Genomic DNA, 24,661 nt, shown 5'->3' on the forward strand with positions numbered 1-24,661 from the left:
CTGCCTGCTGCTCCCCCTGCTTGTGCTTGCTCTCTGTCTCTCTCTCCCTCTCTCTCTCTGACAAATAAATAAAATCTTTAAAAACAAAAAATCAGAGTGACACCTGCACTAGACATAACTAGAAATGTGTCATAAACTTTCTTCTATTTTTCCTTCATTTACTCAAGATTGTCCTGGAATTGGGAATTGAATTAAGTTCAAGTAATAGATTAACATTTAGTACTTAGTATTTGGGAAAGTATGGAAATTGAGAAGATGGGTATTTTACTGTCTATGTTGTAGAAAGAAAATATTAATGTTTTTATTTGTCCACTATTGAAAATTTGAGAAATTTACAAAACTATGAACAAAATTAGAAGATTCCATGATAACACTAACCAAGTATAACCAATGTTAACATTTTAGTCTATTCTCTTACGCTACTGTTTAAATGCATAAATAATTTAACATTATGTAGTTTCTATAGTGAAATTTATGGCTACCTTTGAATTGTAAAGAAGATGAATTATAATTAATACAAACAGGAAGGGCATAATTTTTTTTAAGTTTTATTTAAACAATCTCTACACCCAACATCGGGCTCAAACCCCAAGACAGAGTTGCAAGCTCCTCTGACTGAGCCAACCAAGCTCCTCAGGATAGAATTTTTCCAAAGGAACAAATGGTCAGTTGAATCCTCCACACTAGTGATTCTAAATCAATCCAACTTAAGACAAAAATTAAATATGTTTTAATTAAATTAGTTGTAAAACCCAAACAATTGCAACCACTACCTTTATCTCAGCATTTTTTTGCTTATCTTCACCATGAACATCATACCAGTTCTCTGATTTTAATTTGGTTTAACACAGATTTTGTCCCAAAAACGTATTGAAGAAAAAATGAAAAGTAATGATATAAGCTAAATTTTGTGGGCAAAATGAAACACTAAAATGTGAAGTATCATTTATATCTGTAAATCAGACTACATCTCTTGTAAATGACATATTATGATTTATTTAAATCACTAGAGCATAGAATTATAGTAAATTGAATCAAATTAATGAGCTCATTTTTAGTTAAAGCAAAAAAAAGTGCTGACTGGCACTATACTGATATTTGTATTGAATATAAAAAGGAGGGTTTAAAAAAAGAGATCTAAAATAATTTAAGCATAACTTACAAGAAGGTGAAATATTACTTCAATCTTAAAGTTTGACAATTTAGAAAGACAATAGCATATAAAAAATTGCTCTTTAAAAAAGTATTATTAAATTTTGAATTTTATAAGTTCTTTATACATTTTATATACTAACTCTTTATCGAACATGTCATTTGCAAATATCTTCTCCCATCCAGTAGGTTGCCTTTTAGTTTTGTTGGTTGTTTTCTGTGCCATGCAGAAGCTTTTTATTTTGATGAAATCCTAATGCTTTATTTTCGCTTTTGTTTCCCTTGCTTCAGGAGACATATCTAGAAAGATATTGGTATGGCAAATGTCACAGAAATTACTGCTTGTACCCTCTTCTAGGATTTTTATGGTTTCAGGTCTCACATTTAGGTATTCAGTCCATTTTTAATGATTTTATTGATTTATTTGAGAGAGAGAGAGAGAGCATGAGAGGGGGGAAGGGGCAGAGGGAGAAGGAGAAGCAGACTACCTGGTGAACAGGGAGCCAGATACAGGGCTCAATCCCAGGACCCCAGGATCATGACCTGAGCCGAAGGCAGATGCTTAACCAACTGAGCTACACAGGCACCCCATTTCATTTTTAATTTATTTGTATGAATAGTGTAAGAAAGTGGTCCAGTGTCATTCTTTTGCATGCAGCTGTCCAGTCTCCCCAACACCATTTCTTGCAGAGACTGTTTTTTTTCCCATTGCATATTCTTCCCTGCTTTGTTGGAGATTAATTGACCATAACATTGTGGGTTTGTTTCTGGGCTTTTTATTTTGTTCCATTGATCTACATGTCTATTTTTGTGCCAGTACAATATGTTTATTTTTTTAGTACAATACTGTTTTGATTACTACAGCTTGGTAATAAAGTTTGAAACAATACAATTAAAAATGGGCAGCAGACATGAACAGGCATAAAAGAAGATATACAGATGGCCAACAGATACATGAAAAGATGCTCACCATCGCTCATTATCAGGGAAATACAAATCAAAACCACAATAAGACACCACCTCACACCTGTCAGAATGGCTAAATTTGAAAACTCAAGAAACAACAAGTGTTGGTGAGGAGGCAGGGAAAAAGGAACACTCATGCACTGTTTGGGAATGCAAACTGGTGCAAACATTGTGGAAGATAGTATGGGCGTTCCTCAACAAATTTTTTTTTTTAAAGATTTTATTTATTTATTTGACAGAGAGAGAGAGAGAGCGAGAGCAGGAACACAAGCAGGGGGAGTGGGAGAGGGAGAAGCAGGCTTCCTGCCGAGCAGGGAGCCCGATGCGGGGCTCGATCCCAGGACCCTGGGATCATGACCTGAGCCAAAGGCAGACGCTTAACGACTGAGCCACCCAGGTGCCCCATCTCAACAAATTTTTAAAAACTTAAAAATAGAATTAGTCTATCATCCAGCAATCACACTACTAGGTATTTACCCAAAGAATATAAAAACACTAATTTGAAAGGATATATGCACCCCTATGTTTATTGTGGAATTATTTACAATAGCCAAACTATGGAAGAAGCCCAAGTGTCCATCAATAGATGAATGGATAAAGAAGATGTGGTATATACAATGTAATATTTCTTGGCGATAAGTAAGAATGAATAGTTGCCAGGTGCCTGGGTGGCTCAGTCGTTAGGCATCTGCCTTCGGCTGGGGTCGTGATCCCAGGGTGCTGGGATTGAGTCCCGCATCGGGCTCCCTGCTTGGTGGGAAGCCTGCTTCCCCCTCTCCCACTCCCCCTGCTTGTGTTCCTGTTCTTGCTATCTCTTTCTCTGTCAAATAAATAAATAAATAAATAAATCTAAAAAAAAAAAAAAAAAGAATGAAATGTTGCCATTTGCACTGACATGGATGGAGCTAGAGAGTATTATGCTAAGTGAAATAAGTCAGTCAGAAAAAGACATAACATGATTTCACTCATATGTGGAATTTAAGAAACAAAACAAATGAACAAAAGGGAAAAAAAAGAGAGACAAACCAAAAAACAGACTCTTAACTATTGAAAACAAACAGATGTTACCAGAGGGGAGGTGGGTGGGGGGATGGGTGAAATAGGTGAAGGGAATTAAGAGTACACTTACCTTGATGAGCACTGAATAATATATGGAATTGTTGAATCACTATATTGTATATCTGAAATTAATACAACACTGTATGTTAACTACACTGGAATTAAAATTTTAGTATGTGTTACGTTGATGCGATTATCTTCTCTCATAAGAAACAAGTGCAAACTAATGTCTAATGTCATCACGACTATTATTTTTGCATATTATAGGATAAAATGTGGTCATATGCATGTGAAAGTAAGCCAAACACATTCTACAATAATTCAGGAAACTGTTAAAATTATAAATGAATATATCTTCCCCAAGTTATCAAGCTAAAAATTTATGCAAAAATAATTAAAGCTTTAAAGCAATTAAAATTCTTATTGTTCAAAATTTATAAGGTGTAATGGAAAAAAAAAAAGCATTAGACAGGAATACTAGGCTCTAGTACCAGCCCTAGATACAATTAGCTTTGTGCCTCCATCAAGACACGTAACCCCTTTGAGCCTCGGCTTTTTTAAATGCAAAATGAAAGAGTTGCTATAAGTCTTGGCAAGCCCTTTTAACTATATGACAACTTAACATTTGTTATATTAAATATATTTTCAACAGCTCATGAAAGAGCAAAAAGTTTGTGTGCCCATCTAAACATTATTTTATGAAATTATTTCATTTTAAACTTGCAAATGCACCAAAGACCCCTCCCAAAACTAGTTTCTCTGTGAGTGATTAAATCAACAGCACAAAACTCATAATGGCATTATATTTCCATGGCAAGCTTTCATAGCCAACCATTTGTTTCCCTAGTTTTGTGGTGGTTTTATGAATGATGTGGGGAGAGTACATACTTACCTAAGCAAATTTTCTGTTATACGGAGTAACCCAATTTGGAATACAGACTGAAGTTTTTTCTCACTGATGTCTGAATACATAAAAAAATCTATAACTCATTTTTTTGCTGAACAATCTGATAAAGATTTACAGTATGTTTTCATGATTTGGAGAAAAACTAAATATTGTCTTCTTTTCTGAATTGTGTCATTAAATCCAAAATAAAGTTTTTATACAAGAACTTTGCACAATAATGCAAGGAAGTAGATTCTATAGACTTTAACATATTTCACAATATGGAATTACATTTTAAAATGTTTGCAAAATCTGTGCATCAGTTTAAAAATAGAAGAAGGAATAGCAGCCATAATTTCAGAAAAATGATATACTCAACTCTTCATTATTTTATTTACAAATTAGTTTTATTTATTTTTTATTATGTTCAATTACCCAACATATAATACAACATTAGGTTTTTTGTTTTGTTTTGTTTTGTTTTCCTTTTTTATTATGTTATGTTAATCACCATACATTACATCATTAGTTTTTGAGTTCTTTTGTTTTTTGTTTTTTATAATTTTTTAAATTTTATTATGTTATGTTAGTCACCATACAATACATCATTAGTTTTTGATGTGGTGATCCACGATCCATTGTTTTTGTATAACACGCAGTGCTCCATGCAGTACGTGCCCTCCTTAATACCCATCACTGGCTAATCCATCCCCCCTCTCCCCTCCCCTCCAAAACCTTGTTTGTCTCTCAGAGTCCATAGTCTCTCATGGTTCGTCTCTCCCTCCAATTCCACCCCCCCTCATTTTTTCCCTTCCTTCTCCTAATGTCCTCCATGCTATTCCTTATGTTCCACAAATAAGTGAAACCATATGATAATTGACTTTCTCTGCTTGACTTATTTCACTTAGCATAATCTCCTCCAGTCCCATCCATGTTGATGTAAAAGTTGGGTCTTCATCCTTTCTGATGGCTGAGTCATATTCCATTGTATATATGGACCACATCTTCTTTATCCATTCATCTGTTGAAGGGCAGAGTTTGACTATTGCAGACATTGCTGCTATGAACATTGGGGTGCATATGGCCCTTCTTATCACTACGTCTGTGTCTTTGGAGTAAATACTCAGGAGTGCAATTGCTGGGTCATAGGGTAACTTTATATTTAATTTTTTGAGGCACCTCCACACTGTTTTCCAAAGTGGCTGTACCAACTTGCATTCCCACCAGTGGTGTAAGAGGGTTCCCCGTTCTCCACAACCTCTCCAACATTTCTTGTTTCTTTCCCTGTCCATTTTTGTCATTCTAACTGGTGTAAGGTGGTATCTCAATGTGGTTTTGATTTGGATTTCCCTGATGGCTAATGATGATGAACATTTTTTCAGGTGTCTGTTAGCCATTTGTATGTCTTCTTCAGAGAAGTGTCTTTTCATATCTTCTGCCCATTTTTGGACTTGATTATTTCTTTTTTGGGTGTTCAGATTGAGAAATTCTTTACAGATTTTGGATACCAGCCCTTTATCTGTAGTGTCATTTGCAAATATCTTCTCCCATTCTGTGGGTTGCCTCTTTGTTTTGTTGACTGTTTCCTTTACTGTGCAGAAGCTTTTTATCTTGATGAAGTCCCAAAAGTTCATTTTTGCTTTTGTTTCACTAGCTTTTGGAGATGTATCTTGAAAGAAGTGGCTGTGGCCAATGTCAAAGAGGTTACTGCCTATGTTCTCCTCTAGGATTTTGATGGATTCCTGTCTCACATTGAGGTCTTTCATCCACTTTGAGTTTATCTTTGTGAATAGTGTTAGAGAATGGTCGAGTTTCATTCTTCTGCATGTGGCTGTCCAATTTTCCCAGCATAACTTATTGAAGAGACTGTCTTTTTTCTATTGCATGGTTTTTCCTCCTTTGTCGAAGATTATTTGACCATAGAGTTGAGGGTCCATATCTGGGTTCTCTGTTCTGTTCCATTGGTCTAAATGTCTGTTTTTGTGCCAGGACCATGCTGTATTGGTGATCACAGCTGTGTAATATAGCTTGAAATCAGGCAACGTGATGCCCCCAGCTTTGTTTTTCTTTTTCAACATTTCCTTGCCGATTCGGGGGCTATTCTGATTCCATACAAATTTTAGGATTGTTTGTTCCAGCACTTTGAAAACTGTCATTGGAATTTTGATCGGGATGGCATTGAAGGTATAAATTGCTCTGGGTAGCATAGACATTTTAACAATGTTTATTCTTCCGATCCATGAGCATGGAATATTTTTCCATCTTTTTGTGTCTTCTTCAATTTCTTTCATGAGTGTTCTATAGTTCCTAGAGTACAGATCCTTTACCTCTTTGCTTAGGTTTATTCTGAGGTATCTTATGGTTTTTGGTGCTATTGTAAATGCAATCGTTTCTCTAATTTCTCTTTCTACAGTTGCGTTCTTAGTGTATAAGAAAGCAACTGATTTCTGTGCATTGATTTTGTATCCTGCCACATTACTGAATTGCTGTATGAGTTCTAGTAATTTGGGGGTGGAATCTTTTGGGCTTTCCACATAAAGTATCATGTCATCTGTGAAAAGAGAGAGTTTGACTTCTTCTTTGCCAATTTGAATACTTTTATTTCTTTTTGTTGTCTGATTGTTGTTGCTAGGACTTCTAGTACTATGTTGAACAATAGTGGCGAGAGTGGGCATCCTTGACGTGTTCCTGATCTTAAGGGAAAGGCTCTCAGCTTTTCCCCATTGAAGATGATATTCGCTGTGGGTTTTTCATAGATGGATTTTATGAACTTGAGGAATGTTCCCTCTATCCCTATACTCTGAAGAGTTTTAATCAGGAAAGGATGTTGTATTTTGTCAAATGCTTTTTCTGCATCAATTGAGAGGACCATATGGTTCTTCTCCCTCCTCTTATTAATGTGCACTATCACATTGATTGATTTGCGAATGTTGAACCACCTTTGCATCCCGGGGATAAATTCCACTTGGTTGTGGTGGATGATCCTTTTAATGTATTGTTAGATCCTATTAGCTAAGATTTTGTTGAGGACTTTGGAATCCATATTCATCAGTGATATCAGTCTGAAATTCTCCTTTTTGATGGGGTCTTTGTCTGGTTTGGGGATTAAGGTAATGCTGGCTTCACAGAATAGTTTGGAAGTTTTCCTTCTGTTTCTATTTTTTGAAACAGCTTCAGGAGAATAGGTATTATTTCTTCTTTGAATGTTTGGTAGAATTCCCCAGGGAATCCATCAGGCCCTGGACTCTTGGTTTTTCGCAGGTTTTTGATCACTGCTTCAATCTCGTTACTGGTTATTGGCCTATTCAGGTTGTCAATTTCTTCCTGTTTCAGTCTTGATAGCTTATAGGTTTCCAGGAAGGCCTCCATTTCATCCAGATTGCTCAGTTTATTGGCCTATAGTTGTTGATAATAATTTCTAATAATTGTTTCTATTTCCTTGGTGTTAGTCGTGATCTCTCTCCTTTCATTCATAATTTTATTAATTTGGGTCCTATCTCTTTTCTGTTGGATAAGTCTGGCCAGTGGTTTATCGATCGTATTAATTCTTTCAAAGAACCAACTTCTAGTTTCATTGATCTGATCTACTGTGTTTATGGTTTCTAATTCATTGATCTCTGCTCTAATCTTAATTATTTCTCTTCTAATGTGTGGCTTAGGCATCATTTGTTGCTTTTTCTCTAGTTCTTTAAGGTGTAGAGTTAGTTTGTGAATTCGGGATTTTTCTATTTTTCTAAGTGAGGCTTGGATGGCTATGTATTTCCCCCTTAGGACTGCCATTACCGTATCCCATAGGTTTTGAACCTATGTGTTTTCGTTCTCATTGGTTTCCATGAATTGTTTAAGTTCTCCTCTGATTTCCTGGTTGACCCAAACATTCTTGAGCAGAGTGGTCTTTAGCTTCCAGGTGTTTGAATTTCTACCAATTTTTTTCTTGTGATTGAGTTCCAGGTTTAAAGCATTGTGGTCTGAGAATATGCAGGGAATAACCTCAATCTTTTGGTATCAGTTGAGACCTGATTTGTGACCCAGTATGTGGTCTATTCTGGAGAAAGTTCCATGTGCACTCGAGAAGAATGAGTATTCTGTTGTTTTAGAGTGAAATGTTCTGTATATATTTATGAGGTCCTTCTGGTCCAGTGTGCCATTCAAAACTCATGTCTCTTTGTTGATTTTCTGTTTAGATGATCTGTCTATTGCTGAGAGGGGATTATTGAGGTCTCCTACAATTAACAAATTGTTATCAATATGACTCTACTTTGGTTAACAGTTGGCTTATGTAGATGGCTGCTCCCATGTTGGGGGCATAGATATTTACAAGTGTTAGATCTTCTTGTTGGATAGACCGTTTAAGAATGATATAGTGTCTTTCTGTGACTCTAATTACAGACTTTAGTTTAAAATCTAATTTTTCTGATATAAGAATTGCTACCCCAGCTTTCTATTGAGGTCTGCTAGCATGGAAGATGGATCTCCATCCCTTCATTTTCAGTCCGGATGTATCTTTAGGTTCAAAATGAGGCTCTTGTAGACAGCATATGGATGGGTCCTGTCTTTTTATTCAATCTGCAACCCTGTGCCATTTTATGGGAGCATTTAGGCCGTTCATGTTGAGAGTGATTATTAAAAGATATGAATTCATTGTCATCATGTTGCCTGTGAATGCATTGTTTTTATAGATTGTCCCTGTAAATTTCTGTTGTATATCACTCTTGGGGTCTTTCTCGTTTTATAGAACCCCCCTTAATATTTCTTGCAGGGCCGGCTTAGTGGTCACATATTCTTTCAGTTTCTGCTGGTCTTGGAAGCTCTGCATCTCTCCAACCATTCTAAGTGACACCCTTGCCAGATAAAGTATTCTTGGCTGCATGTTCTTCTCATTTAGTACCCTGAATATGTCTTGCCAGGCTTTTCTGGCTTGCCAGGTCTCTGTGGATAGGTCTGACATTATTCTGTTGTTCCTCCCTCTGTACGTAAGGACTCTCTTCCCCCTAACTGCCCTTAAGATGGTTTCCTTGGTTCTAAGACTTGCGAGTTTTACTATTACATGCCAGGGTGTTGGCCTGTTTTCCTTGATTTTGGGAGGGGCCCTCCCGGGCTCTAGGACACGAATGTTTGTTTCATTCCCCAGATTAGGGAAGTTCTCAGGTATGATTTGCTCAAATACATCTTCTAGTCCTCTCTGTCTCTCCACTCCCTCCGGGATTCCAATTATTCTGACATTGGAAAGCTTCATGCTGTCACTTATTTCTCTGATTCTATTTTCACGGATTCTGAGTTGTTTTTCCCTGGCCTCCTCTTTTCCCTTTTTATCTATTAAATTGTATTCCAGGTCACTAATTCATTCTTCTGCCTCACTTACCCTAGCTCTTAGATTATCTAGATTGGATTGGATCTCATTGATAGCATTTTTAAGTTCTGCCAATTCAGCTTTCATTTCTGCCCTTAGAGACTCTATGTTGCCATTAATTGATTTCTCCATTCTAGCTATTGTCTTCACAATTGCTAGCCTGAATTCCATCTCCGACATCTTGGTTATATCTGCATCCATTTGTAAATCTGTAGCATAAGTCACAATCTCTGAGTCTTTCCTATTTTGGGGGTTCCTCCTCCTAGTCATTCTGTTGATGGGTGGTTGAAGAAATGTATAGAGTCCAAATTATTGACCAGAACCCAAGCAAGATGCACCTGTTTTCTAGGGACCTTAGGGTTGCTGGCCTCTTATTCTCCCAGGCTGTCTTCTTGGGGAGGGGCCTGCCGCACTGTTACTCAGGCAACCCTGTTTGGGCAGAGTTCCCCTGCCCCCCTGAGGCAGGGGATGGGCTCAGTGGGAACCAGTTTTTTGGGGCTTTTTTTCTCTGGCGACTTTCCCTGGGAGCTTTCTGCATCTCTTCCAAGAGTCAGAGCAGAAAAGACCATTTCCAACCCTCTGCCTCAGAGCAGAGAGATCGCAGTCTGTTCTTCAGTGAGCTCTCCAGGCCACACTATCTCCGTTTCTGTCTGTGCTGCTATAAACTGCAGGTCCTGGGTTGTGTGCCCCTCTGCAGTGCTTCCAGTCCTGCCTCCAGGTCAGGGCACGTCTCTGCCCTTTGTGCTTCTAATACTGCTAGCCGCTCCCAGTTCGCACGCGCAACCCTGCTGCTCCAGGTTTCCATCCCGGGGACTGCCCTAAAGTCATTTCCCTGGTCTGCAAGTCTGTGCCTCATCCCCAGTGTGGGAGGCTATCGATCACCTGCGGTGTAGGATCCCCACGGCCAGGCTCCCCCCACTGCTGATTATCCTCCGATATCTGCCCGCGGAATCACAGCTCCCCGCTTCCTACCTCAAAACCAACCACCTGTGATATTCTGTTTGTAGAGATCCAGATCTTCTTACATCTCAGGCTGATTATGTCGGTGCTCAGAGTGGTCTGGTAGATATCCAGCTCAATTCCGAGGACCAGTTGGAGTAGAGTCCCCTACTCCTCCTCCATCTTTTTCCTCCCTCCATCATTAGTTTTTGATGTAGTGTTCCATGATTCATTGTTTGAGTATAATACCCAATGCTCCATTCAGTATGTGCCCTCTTTAATACCCATCACCAGGCTAACCCATCCCCCCACCCCTTCCCCTCTAGAACCCTCATTTTGTTTCTCAGAGTCCATTGTCTCTCATGGTTTGTCTCCCCCTCTGATTCCCCCCCTTCATTTCTCCCTTCCTACTATCTTCTTTTTTTTTTTTTTTTAACATATAATGTACTATTTTTTTCAGAGGTACAGGTCTGTGATTCAACAGTCTTACACAATTCACAGTGCTCACCATAGCACATACCCTCCCCAATGTCTATCACCCTGCTACCCCATCCCTCCCACCCCCCACCACTCCAGCAACCCTCAGTTTGTTTCCTGAGATTAAGAATTCCTCATTTCAGTGAGATCATATGGTACATGTCTTTCTCTGATTGACTTATTTTGCTCAGCATAATACCCTCCAGTTCCATCCACGTCATTGCAAATGGCAAGATTTCATTCCTTTTGATGGCTGCATAATATTCCATTGTTTATATATACCACATCTTTTTTATCCATTCATCTGTCGATGCACATCTTGGCTCTTTCCATACTTTGGCTATTGTGGACATTGCTGCTATAAGCATTGGGGTGCATGTACCCCTTCAGACCACTACATTTGTATCAACTCTTCATTATTTACAGTCACAGAGAAGCAAAACTGGTAATCTAATAAAATTTTGATGCAACATTACAATGTATTTGACTCCTAAATGAAATATGATTATGTCTAATGGAATTGGGGAATTCCTTACACATATATATGGGCTGTTTTTTCTCACTTTTATTAAAAACAGGATGATCTTTTTTTATAAGTTTTTATTTAAATTCCAATTAGCTAACATACTGTGTAATATTAGTTTCAGGTGTACAATATTGTGATTAAAAAGTCAATACAACACCCGGTGCTCATCACAAGTGCACTCCTTAATCCCCATCGCCTCTTTAACCCATCTCCCCACCCAATTCCCAATTTGTTCTATATACCTAAGAATCTGTTTCTTAGTTTACCTCTCTTTTTTTAATCACTTCACTTGTTTGTTTTGATTTTTAAAATCCACATATGTGTGAAATCATATGGTATTTGTCTTTCTCTGACTGGCTTATTTTGCTTAGCATGAGACTCTCTAGCTCAATCCATGTGATTACAGATGTCAAGATTTAATTCTTTTTTATGGTTGAGAAATATTCCATCCAAATTGCTTAAATTATATATATATATAATTTATATATATATATATATATGGTATGGTGTAAGAAACTGATACAGTTTCATTCTTCTGCATGCTACTCTCCAGTTTTTCCAACACCATTTGTTGAAAAGACTGTCTTTTTCCTGTTGGATATTCTTTCCTGCTTTGTTGAAGATTAATTGACCATATAGTTGTGCATTCATTTCTGGTTTTCTACTCTGTTCCATTGAACTATGTGTCAATTTTTGTGCCCGTACCATACTCTTTTTGACCTACAGCTTTGTAATATAACTTGATGTCCAGAATTGTGATGCTTACAGCTTTGCTTTTGTTTTTCAGGGTTACTTTGACTACTTGGGGTCTTTCGTGGTTCCATACAAATTTTAGGATTGTTTGTTCTAGCTCTGTGAAAAATGGTGGTGGTATTTTGATGGGGATCACATTAAATGTATAGATTGCTTTGGGTAGTATAGACATTTTAACAATATTCATTCTTCCAATACATGAGCATGGAATGTCTTTCCATTTCTTTGTGTCATATTCAATTTCTTTCATCAGTGTTTTAAAATTTCAGAGTACAGTTCTTACACCTGTTTGGTTATGTTTATTTCTAGGTAACTTAATATTTTAGTGCAACTGTAAATGGGATTCTTAATTTCTCTTTCTGCTGATTCATTATTGGTGTATAGATATACAACAGATTTCTGTACATTGACTCTGTATCCTGTGACTTTACTGAATTTATCACTTCTAACAGTTTTTTTTTTTATTGGAATCTTTCAAGTTTTCTATATATACTATCATGTCATCTGCAAATAGTAAAAGTTTTACTTCTTCCTTACTAATTTGGATGCCAATTTCTTTTTGTTGTCTGATTGCTGGGGCTAGGACTTCCAGTACTATGTTGAATAAAAGTGATGAGAGTGGACAACCTTGTCTTGTTCATGATTTTAGGGGAAAGCCTCTCAGTTTTTCCCTATTGAAGATAATTTAGCTGTAGTTATTTTCATATATGGCCCTTATTATGTTGAGGCTGTTCCCTCTAAACTAACTAACTTTGTTAGAGCACTTTTATTGTGAATGGATATTTACATTGTCAAATGATTTTCTGTATCTATTGAAATGATATATGGTTCTTTTCATTTCTCTTATTGATGTAATGTATCATGTTGATTGATTTGCAAATATTGAATCACTTTTGCAACACAGGGATAAATCCCATTTGATCTGGTGAATGATTTTTTAAATGTGTTTTGGGATTTGGTTTGCTAGTATTTTGTTGAGGAATTTTACATCTATGTTCATCAAAGATATAAAGATATTGGCCTGTAGTCCTTTTGTGTGTGTGTGTGTGTGTCTTTGTCTCCTTTGGGAATCAGGGTAAATCTGATCTCATATAATGAATTTGGAAATTTTCCTTCCTTTACTATTTTTTGAAATATTTGAGAAGAATAGGTATTAACTCTTCTTCAAATGTTTGATAGAGTTCTCCTGGAAAGCTGTCTGATCCTGGACTTTTGCTTGTTGGGAGTTTGATTACTGATTCAATTTCTTTGGTGGTAATTGGTTTGTTCAAATTTCCTATTTTGTTGTGTTTCAGTCTTGGTAGTTTATATGTTTCTAGAAATGTATCCATTTCTTCTAAGTTTTCTAATGATTTGCATATAGTTATTTTTATAATATTTTCCTATAATTCTTGTATTTCTGTGGTGTTGGTTGTTATTTCTCCTCTCTCATTTCTGATTTTATTCATTTGGATCCTTTCTCTTTTTTCTTGAAAACTCTGGCTAGAGATTTATCCATTTTACTGTTTTGTTTTTTTTTTTTTTTTTTTTTCAAAAAAAACCCTCCTGGTTTCATTGATTTTTTCTATTGTTTTTTTTAGTTTTGATTTCATTTATTTCTGCTCTAATCTTTATTATTTCATTCCTTCTGCTAGTTTTAAGCTTCAGTTTTTGTTCTTTTTCAAGCTCCTTTAGGTGTAAGGTTAGGTTGTTTATTTGAGATTTTTCTTGCTTCTTGAGGTAGGCCTTTAACACTATAAACTTCTCTCTTGGAACTGCATTTGCTGTATCCAAAAGATTTTGATATGTTGTATTTTCATTTCCATTTGCTTTCATGTATTTTTTAAATTTCTTCTTTGATTTCCTGGTTGATCCATTCATCATTTAATAGTATGTTATTTTTCATTATTATTTAAATTCAATTTGCCAAGTTATAGTACATTATTAGTTTTTGATATAATGTTCAATAATTATTGTGGCCTTTCCAGATTTTTTTGTGGTTGACTCCTTTTTTTTAAGATTTATTTATTTATTTGAAAGAGAGGGGTGGGGAAGGGGCACAGGGGGAGAGAAATCTAAGTAGACTCCACACTGAGAGCAGAGCCCAATGCAGGGCTCACTCTCACAACCCTGAGATCATGACCTGTGCCAAGGAAACCAAGATTTGGACGCTTAACCTACTGAGCCACACAGGCACCCCTGTGGTTGACTTCTACTTTCATAACTTTGTTGTCAGAAAAGGTGCATGGTATGATTTCGAGTTTCTGCAATATGTTGAGGCGTGTTTTGTCACCTAATATGTCATCTATTCCGCTCTTGAACGGAAACTGTATTCTGATGCTTTAGGATGGAATGTTCTAAATATATGGTAAATCCATCTATTCCAGTAGGTCATTCAAAGCCAATGTTTCTTTGTTGATTTTCTGTTTAGTGGATCTGTCCATTGATGTATTTGGGTTATCAAAGTCCCCTACTATTATTATATTACTATTGAGTAGTTCCCTTATATTTGTTATTAACTAGTTTATGTATTTTGTGCTCCCATTTTGTGTACATAAATATTTATAATTGTTATATGTTTCTGTTGGATTATCTCCTTTGTTATTATATAGTGTCCTTTCCTGTCTCTTGTCACAGTCTTTTTTTTTTTTTAAGATTTTATTTATTTATTTGACACACTGAGAGAGACAACTAGAGAGGGAACACAAGCAGGGGGAGCGGGAGAGGGAGAAGCAGGCTTCCCACAGAGCAGGGAGCCTGATGTGGGACTCGATCCCAGGACCCTGGGATCATGACCTGAGCTGAAGGCAGATGCTTAATGACTGAGCCACCCAGGTGCCCTTCTTGCCACAGTCTTTGTTTTAAAGTCTACATATGTGGAATTTAAGAAACAAAAGAGATGAACATGGGGGAAGAGGGAAAAAAGAGAGGGAGGCAATCCATAAGAGACTCAACTACAGAGAAAAAACTGAGGGTTGATGGACGGAGGATGGTAGTGGATGGGCTAGATAGGTGATGCATATTAAGGGTGCACTTGTTATGATGAGCACTGGGTATTAATATACAAGTGATGAATCACTAAATTCTCCTGAAACCAATATTACACTATATTTTAACTAACTAGAATTGAAATAAAAACTTGAGGGGTGTCTGGGTGGCTCAGTCAGTTAAGTACCCAACTCTTGATCTTAGCTCAGATCTTGATCTCAGGGTCATGAGTTTAAGCCTCACATTGTGCTACATGCTGGTGGTGGAGCTTACTTAAAAATACATACATAGATAGGGGCGCCTGGGTGGCTCAGTCGTTAAGCGTCTGCCTTTGGCTCAGGTCATGATCCCAGGGTCCTGGGATCCAGCCCCGCATCGGGCTCCTTGCTCCATGGGAGGCCTGCTTCTCCCTCTCCCACTCCCCCTGCTTGTGTCCCCTCTCTGGCTGTGTCTCTCCCTGTCAAATAAATAGATAAATTCTTAAAAAATACATACATACATACATACATACAAAAACTTGAAACAAAAAAAAAAAAAAAAGAAAAGAAAGTCTATTTTGTCCAATATAAGTATTGCTAATCTGCCTTTCTTTTGACATCCATTTGCATGATAAATATTTCTGCATTCCCTCATGTTCAATCTTCAGGTGTGTTTAGATCTAAAATGAGTCTCCTGTAGGCAACATATAGATGGGTCTTTTTTTTTCCTTATCCATTCTGTCACTCTAGGCCTTTTATTGGAGTTTTAGTCCATTTTCACTCAAAGTAATTATTAATAGATATGTATTTATTGCTATTTTGTTCCTTGTTGTATAGTTATTTTGGTTGTCTTTCTCTGATCTTTTCTTGTCTTGCTCTCTGTCATAGTTTGTTGGCTCTCTTTAGTGATTTACTTGGATTCCTTTATCTTTATTCTCTGAATATCTGTTACTGGTTTTTCATTTGCAGTTACCATTAGGTTTGTATATAACATCTTCTGCATAGAGCAGTCTATATTAAGTTGATGGTTGCTTAAGTTTGAACCCATTCTTTATTCCTCTCCTCCACATGCTTTAGGTAAATAGTGTCATATTTTACATTCTTTTATTTTGTTTGTTCCTGTACTGATATTTCCACTCAAAAATTCCCCTTTAATATTTCTTGCAGGGCTAGTTTAGTGGTCTCGAACTCCCTCAGTTTTGTTTGTCTGGGAAATTCTTTATCCTCTTTATCTCTCCTTCTATTCTGAATGATAGCTTTGTTGGATAGAGTATTTTTGGCTGTAGACTTTTCCCATTTAACATTTTGAATATATCATGCCACTCCACCTGGCTTTCAAAGTTTCTGCTGAAAAATCTGCACATAGCCTTATGGGGGTTCCCTTGTGTGCACCTGTGTTCTTCTGTCTTGCTGCTTTTAATTTTTTTTTTTCATTATCAGTATGTTGCCATTTTAATTATAATGTGTCTTGGTGTGGATCTGCCTTTTTTGACAGATTTTATTTTGCCAAAATAAAATCTTGATTGTACTGGGGGTTTTCTGTGCTTCCTGGATCTGAATATCTGTTGCTTTTCCCAGATTAGTGTTTTCAGCTATTATCTCTTCAAATAATTTCCTCCTTTTTCTCTCTCTTCTCCTATAATGTGAATGTTATTAAGTTTGATGAAGTCACTGTGTTCCCTAAGCCTATTCTCATTTTTCATAATTTTATTTTCTCTCTTTTGTTCAGTTTGATTATTTTCCTTTAGTCTGTTTTCTAGGTCATTAATTCATTCCTCTGCTTCTTCCAGCCTGTTGTTTATTCCATCCAAGCATGTTTCTCATTTCATTTTTTCAACCCTTTTTCTCTGCTATATTATTCCTTATCTCTGTGTTAAGGATCTCACTCATATCTTCCACTTTTTTCTCAAGTCCAGTGAGTATCCTTATGATCATTACTTTAAATTTCTCTATCAGGCATGTTACTTATATCTGTTTCACTTAGATCTCTGGCTGTGGCCTTGTCCTGTTATTTCATTTGAGACAAATTCCTCTATCTTCTCATTCTGTCTATGTATCTGTGCATTTTTCTATGAGTTTGGAAAGTCAGCTACATCCTCTGTTCTTGAGGGTAATGGCCTTATGAAGAAGAGGTCCTGTAGTACTCTGAACTGTAGTGTCCCCTCTTCCCCAGGGCCTGGCACTTCCGGAGTGTCTCCAATGTGTGCTGCATGCACTCTGCTGTTGTCCTGGCTGCCTTATCCTTCAGGACAGTCATCTGTAGATGGTCTCCTTGCTTGTGGGCAGTGTTTGGTCCCTGGCTTGAATGTGGCTCATTTTAACTAGGTGTGCTGGTCTGCTTGTGAAATGAAACCTGTTGCCCCTGCTTCCAGAACCAAGGCTCCAGAAAATTTCCATATTGGGAGATACAGTGTGAGCAGTGGTTTGAGCCTGACTTCCGGGGAAAGGGACCTGCTGCCCTGGGACAGAGGCAAGCCTAACAGGGAAGGGCAGTTCCACCAGAGCGTGATGTGGTGGGGCTTGGTGTAAGGAATTTAGGTAGTGATTGTCTGTGCTGTGCAGGTTCCCACAGGTGGTTTTGTGTTTATGCTGAAGGGTGGGGGAGAGAAATGGCATCTGTCAGTTTCTTTGTTCCAGAAGGGGTGTCTTCATGAATCCTGCTTCTCTAGGATATGCTCTGAGAGGAGCAAATAACCTCCCCACCGTTTGCCCCAGGCACTCTTCAGATCAGTGTTTCCAGGCTATCTGTCCCCAGATTGTTTGACTTGACTGCTCTCAAAGAGCAGCCCAAATGCCTTAGGGCTTTCCCCAAATCAAGCCCAATGACTTTCAAACTCCAAGCTTTAAGCCCCACTGGTTGCAAGAACTCAGGAAATTCAGGTTCTTTCACTCTCCAAGTCAACTGTTTTGGGGATCTATTTTCCCCATTTGCTCCCCTGTGTGCTAGTCTGTCTTTTGCCCTTCTCTGTGACTGTGCCTCCCTCCCTACAGCAGCAGCCACAAACTGTTTCTCTCCCAACCATGTCTCCACACTTCCTGCCTTCTTCAATGTGGCCTCTTCTCTACCTTTAGTTGTGAAGTTTGTTCTGCGGTCTTCAAGTCAATTTCTGGGGTATTTAGGATGATTTGATTGTTATCTAATTATATTCATCAAATGAGGCAAGCCTAGGGTCCTCCTACTTCATCACAATCTTCCAGACTCCTTTTTAAAAAATTTTTTATGAGTACAGTTGAAACACAATGTTACATCAATTCCAGGTGTACTACATATTGTTTCAATATCTCTATACATTATGTTATGCTTACCCCAAGTGTAGCTACAATGTGTAACCATGCAATGCTCTTTCAATATCAGTGACTATACTCCCTATGCTGTATGTTTAACTTGCATGTCATTCATACCTCAAGTTGAAGCTTGTGTCTCCCACTACCCTTCACTTTCTTGCTAATCCCACACTTGCTTTCTTTTAACAACCATCAGTTTGTTCTCTGTATTTATAGAAGTAATTCTGGTTTTTGTTTGTTTATTCATTTGTTTTGTTTATTTAGATTCCACATATGAGTGAAATCATATGCTATTTGTATTCTCATTCTGATGTATTTTACTTAGCATAATATTTTCTAGTTCCTTCCATGTTGTTGCAAGTGGCAAGATCATCCTCTTTTATGGGTGTGTGCATTCCATGTATATATAAACTACATCTTCTTTATCTATTCATCTATCAATGGACACTTGCATTGGCTACTGTAAATAATGTTGCAAGAAACAGGATTGCATATAGTTGCTTGAATTAGTGTTTTTGTTTTCTTTGGGTAAATACCCAGTAGTGGAATAGTTGATTGACATAGTATTTTTACTTTTAAGTTTTGAGGAACCTTCATATTCCTTTCCACATTGGCTGTACCAATTTGCATTCTCCCCAACAGTGCACAAGGTTTTCCTTTTCTCCACATTCTTGCCAACACTTGTTATTTGTTCTTTTTATTATTATTATTTTAGCCATTCTGAAAGGCATAAAGTGAGAACTAATTGTGGTTTTTGCTTACTTTTCCACATGACTAGTGATGTTGAGTATCTTTTCATGTGTCTGTTTGGACACGTGGATGTCTTCTTTGGGAAAATTAAGTCTATTAAGGTCCTCTGCCCATTTTTAAATCAGATTTGTGTGTGTGTGTGTGTGTGTGTGTGTTTAATTGTTTAAGTACTTTATATATCTTGTATATTAACTTCTTATCACATATATCATTTACAGTAACATTTTCCCATTCAGTATGTTATCTTTTTGTTTTGTTGATGGTTTCACTTGCTGTGCAAAAGCTTTTTATTTTGATGTAGTCCCAATAGTTTATTTTTGCTTTTGTATCTCTTGTCTTAGGAGACATATTGGGAAAATGTTGCTATGGCCAATGTCAAAAAAACTACTGCTTATATTTCTTTCTAGAATTTTTATAGTTTGTTTTCACTTTAATGTCTTTAATCTACTTTGAGTTTATTTTTGTGCATGGTGTTAAAAAGTGGTCCAGTTTTATTCTTTTACATAAAGCTGTCCAGTTTTCCCAGCACAATTTGCTGAAGAGACTGTCTTTTCTCCATTGTATGTTCTTGCCTCCCTTGTCATAAATTAATTAATCATATAAGCATGGGATTCTTTCTAGGCTCTCTATTCTATTCCATTAATCTATGTGTCTGTTTTTGTGTCAGTACCATATTGTTTTTGTAGTTTATTTTGAAAACTAGAATTGTGATATATCCAGCTGTGTTTTCTTTCTTATGATTGCTTTGACCATTTGGGGTCTTTCATAGTTCCATACAATTTTTTACATGGTTTTATTGAAGTATAATTAACATACAGTATTATAATATTTTCATGTGTACAATATAATGATTCAACAATTATATACATTACTCAGTGCTGAGTACTAGAAATATACATTACTCAGTACTATATAAAAGTACACTTGATCCTCTTTATCAATTTCACCCTTCCCCCCACTCACCTACCCTCTTGCAACCAACAAATTTTCTATGTATTTAAGAGTCTGGTTTTATGTCTCTCTTAATTCTTGTTTGTTCGTTTTGTGTTTCTTAAAATCCACATATGAGTGAAATAATATGATACTAATTTTTCTTTGACTGACTTATTTTGCTTAGCATTATATCTTTTAGGTCCATTTATGTTGTTGCAAATGACAAGACTTCATTTTTTAAAGCTTAGTAATATTCTATTGCATATATATACACCACATCTTTATCCACTCATCTATGGATGGACATTTGAGTTGCTTCTTTATCTTGGCTATTGTCAATAATGCTTCAATAAACATAGGGGTGCATATATCCTTTCAAATTAGTGTTTTCATTTTCTCTGCATAAATACCTAGTAGTAAGGTTACTGGATTACATGTAAATTCTATTTTTAATTTTTTGAGGAAATGTCATCCTATCTTCCACAGTGAGCGCACCAGTTTACATTCCTACCAACAGTGCACAAGGGTTCTCCATATCCTCACCAACACCTGTTGTTTCTTGTGTTTTTTATTTTAGTCATTCTGACAGGTATGCGGTGGTATCTCATTGTAGATTTGATTTACATTTCCCTGATGATGAGTGATATTGAGAATCTTTTCATATGTCTGTTAGTCATCTGTATATATTTTTTTGGAAAAATGTCTATTCATGTCCCTACCCATTTTTTATTCAGATTGTTTTTTTCTTTTCTTTTTATTTTGGTGTTGAGTTGTATAAGTTCTTTATATATTTTAGAAATTAACCTATTATCAGATATATCATTTGCAAATATCTTTTCCTATTAAGAAGGTTGCCTTTCTGTTTCTTGATGGTTTCCTTCATCCTGCAAAAGCTTTTTATTTTGGTGTAGTCCCAATAGTTTAATTTTCTTTTGTTTCCCTTGTCAAAGGAGGCAGATCTAGAAAAATATTTGTGAAGACAATATCAAACAAATTACTGCTTAGGTTATCTTCTAAGAGTTTTATGTTTTCAGGTCTCACATTTACATCTTTAATCCATTTTGTTTATTTTTGTGTATGGTGTAACAAAGTGGTCCAGTTTTATTCTTTTGCATGCAACTGCCCAGTTTGCCAGCATCTTTTGTTGAAGAGACTTTCTTTTCCCCATTGTATATTCTTGCTTTTTTTGTCATAGATTAATTGACTTTATAAGCATGAGTTTATTTCTGGGCTCTCTATTCTGTTCCATTTGTTTGTTACAGGTAGTAGTCAAAAGTGTATGGTATTGGTTCCATACAAATTATTATTTTTTTAAAGATTTATTTATTTATTTATTTGAGAGAGAGAGAGAAGGAGAGAGCATGAGCACAGAGATAAAGAGTGAAGCAGAGTCCTCGCTGAGCAGAGAGCCTAATGTGGGGCTCGAGCCCAGGACCCTGAGACAATGACCTGAGCTGAAGGCAGACACTTAACTGACTGAGCCACCCAGGTGGCCCACAGATTATTATTATTTCTTCTACTTTTGTGAAAAATGGTGTTAGTATTTTGATAAGGATTTCATTAAATCTCTAAATTGATTTGGGTAGTATAAATACTTTAACAATACTGATTCTTACAATCCATGAGCACTGAATATCTTTCAATTTGTGTCATCTTCAATTTTTTTCATTAATGTTTTATAGTTTTCCATGTACAGGTTTTTCACTTCCCTGGTTAATTGTCTTCCTAGATATTTTGTGCTTGTGTGCAATTCTAAATGGAATTGTTTTCTTAATTTCACTTTGTGCTACTTTGTTATTAGTGTTTAGAAGCACTAATGATTTCTGGGTATTAATTTTGAATCCTGCAACTTTATTGAATTCATTTATTACTTCTAGTAGTTTCCTGGTGGAATGTTCAGAATTTTCTTTTTTTAAGATTTTGTTTAAATTCAAGTTAGTTAACATATAGTGTATTATTAGTTTCAGTGGTAGAATTTAGTGATTCAGAAGTTGCATGTAACACCCAGTGTTCATTACATCAAGTGCCCTCCTTAATGTCCATAACCCAATTACCCCATCTGTCCACACCCCTCCCCTGCAGCATCCCTGTTTGTTCCCTATAGTTAAAGAGTCTCTTATGGTTTGCCCCCCTCTCTGTTTTTATCTTATTTTATTTTTCCTTCCCCTCCCTTATGTTCATCTGTTTTGTTTCTTAAATTCTACATATGGGTGGAATCATATGGTATTTGTCTTTCTCTGAGTGACTTATTTCGCTAAGCATAATACTCTCTAACTCCATCCATGTTGTTGCAAATGGCAAGATTTCATTCTTTTTGATGGCTGAGTAATATTTTGTTTGTGTGTATAGCACTTTTGCATTTATTGAAATAATCATTGTTTTATTGAAATAATCATTTTTTATCTTTTGTTTTGTAGATGTGGTGTAATCCATTGATTAATTTGTGACTATCGAACCACCTTTGCATCCTTGGAAGAAATCTAAGTTAATCATGGTAAATAATCTTTTAATATATTGTTGAATGCTATTTGCTAATATTTTTTATCTTTATGAAAAATATTTATTCAACCTTCAAATTAAAATTATAAAAATTTATCATTTTAGCTTACTGTTTAGAAAACAAAAGAAATAAGCCTATGTTCTCCAAATGGAATAAAGTTATATTTTCCCTCCTCCCAACTACTTATAAGGATAGTAACAATCCTTTTAATTTTAAAACCCATGTTAATTTCAGGAACATTTCAAAAAATTGATTTGGTGACAATGTCTCAACAAAAAGCCTTTCCATTTATATTTCAAAAGCTTCAAATAGTGTCAATAAACTGGCTAGTACAAAAAAAATGAAATACACTGGACTTTTAAAGGCCTTTTGGATTGCATTTAGTAGTAAGCAGGCTGCTGGTGTATATTGGGAGAGGTCAAAAGGCGCTGCGGAAGGGGAAAAGGAGCTTGCTTTCCATTCTTGTGTGCATGCAACAAGCAGCAAAACAGCAAAGTTACTCCAGTTAGCTGGTACTCAGCTGTGCTTTCTTCCAGAAGAAGATCCATTTAATAAATTTTGAAGATTTGGGATATTTGAACCCAGGGAAGGATTTGAGTTTCCCTGCTGAGAATCCCCATTGACAGGACTCTCATTACCTTTCAAAATATCAGTACACTTCCAATTGTCCATATAATTAGCTTTCCACAATCTTACACAGCCATCATCTCCTGAAGATGCTAGCACTGTTCCTGTTATATTCCAACACACTCGCCAGACCTGGGAATTATGATTATCAAACTGAGTCACTATATGGATTTCAAATTTTGTGGGCCCACCAGAAGAAGTAAGTTCTTTCCTCACAGGCTTTAATGTAAAAATCCTCACATCTTTGGTTGCTATGGCTAGAATATGGAAAGATCTTCCTAAGGTTGGAGCAAAGGCAATGTCATGTACAGGATTTGTGACTGTCATGAGGGTTTCAGCTTTTGCATGTTTCCTGGTATTTTCATTATATTCGAAAATCTGAACCTTGGCCATTGCATTTGGACTACTGTCATCACTTCCTACAGCTATCACGGGGGAATGAGCATGAGAACTTGAAGGGTTCCAAGAAATACAACTACAGCTTAGCTTACATAAAATCTCATGCTGCAGAGACCACTGGCTGAGATTCATAACATCTGGCGCCTCATATATTCTTACTATACCATCTGCCGAACAGGTTGCTAACAAAGACCCATGTGTTTAGGAGCAAATTTCACATCGGTAACGGATGTTCTGCCATCCACTAGAGTTGTCCTCTTAACCCAATGACTCTGTCCTCAAAGTTTATCATTTGATTCTCCTACTATTTCTTCCCACACAGCAGCTGTTCAGTCAAAAGAACAAGAAGCCAAAACCTGTCCAAATTCAGGATGGGCCCATGTCACATGCCACACAGGTCCACTATGTGTCTTCCAGCTAGCGGTACAATGCCAATCCCCACTTTCACTTTTATCCCAGACCTTGACGCTCTGGTCGCTGGAGCAGGTCACCCATGGAAGTCTAAAGAGACATCATGGATGAGATCTTTATGGTCCGCTGCGATGTGGCGCGCCACTAACATGGCTTCCATCTGGCCGCGCCTCCTCTGTCTGCCCCTCCAACCACCGAAGAGGGCGGCCCCGAGGTGGGGGGACCGCAGCCCACCAGGACCCTGCAGCCAACAGGGCGCGCACCGCGCGTGACCTCCGTGCGCAACCCGCGCTGCCTGTTTGCTAATGTTTTGTTGATGACTTTTGCATCTGTATTCATTAGGGATATTGACATGAGGATTTATCAATTTTGTTTATCTTTCTTGGTTTCACTGATCTTTTCTTTGGTTTGGTTTGGTTTTAGTCTCTGTCATTTACTTGTGTTGTAATCTTTATTATTTTCTTTTTTAAAGATTTTATTTATTCATTTGAGAGAGAAAGAGGGAGGGAGAGAGTGCACAAGCAGGGGGAGAGGTAAAGGTAGAGGGAGAAACAGACTCCCCATTGAGCTGGGAGCCCGATGTGGGGCTCTATCCCAGGACATGGAGATCATGACCTGAGCCAAAGGCAGATGCTTAACCATCTGAGCCATCCAGGCACCCCAATATTTATTATTTTCTTCCTTCTACTCATCTTGCGATTTT

At 36.9% G+C, this 24,661-nt stretch overlaps 1 pseudogene across 1 annotated transcript; it reads right to left on the reverse strand.

Annotated features, from left to right (window-relative positions):
• Positions 1-22,964: 22,964 nt before the first annotated feature.
• Positions 22,965-24,109, reverse strand: LOC116621890 (annotated as a pseudogene). The gene has a single exon (XR_004297485.1). The product of XR_004297485.1 is annotated as a nucleoporin SEH1-like (transcript).
• Positions 24,110-24,661: the final 552 nt, after the last annotated feature.

This window comes from Phoca vitulina, unplaced genomic scaffold (assembly GCF_004348235.1).
Source record: "Phoca vitulina isolate PV1807 unplaced genomic scaffold, GSC_HSeal_1.0 scaffold51, whole genome shotgun sequence".
Taxonomy (NCBI): Eukaryota; Metazoa; Chordata; class Mammalia; order Carnivora; family Phocidae; genus Phoca; species Phoca vitulina.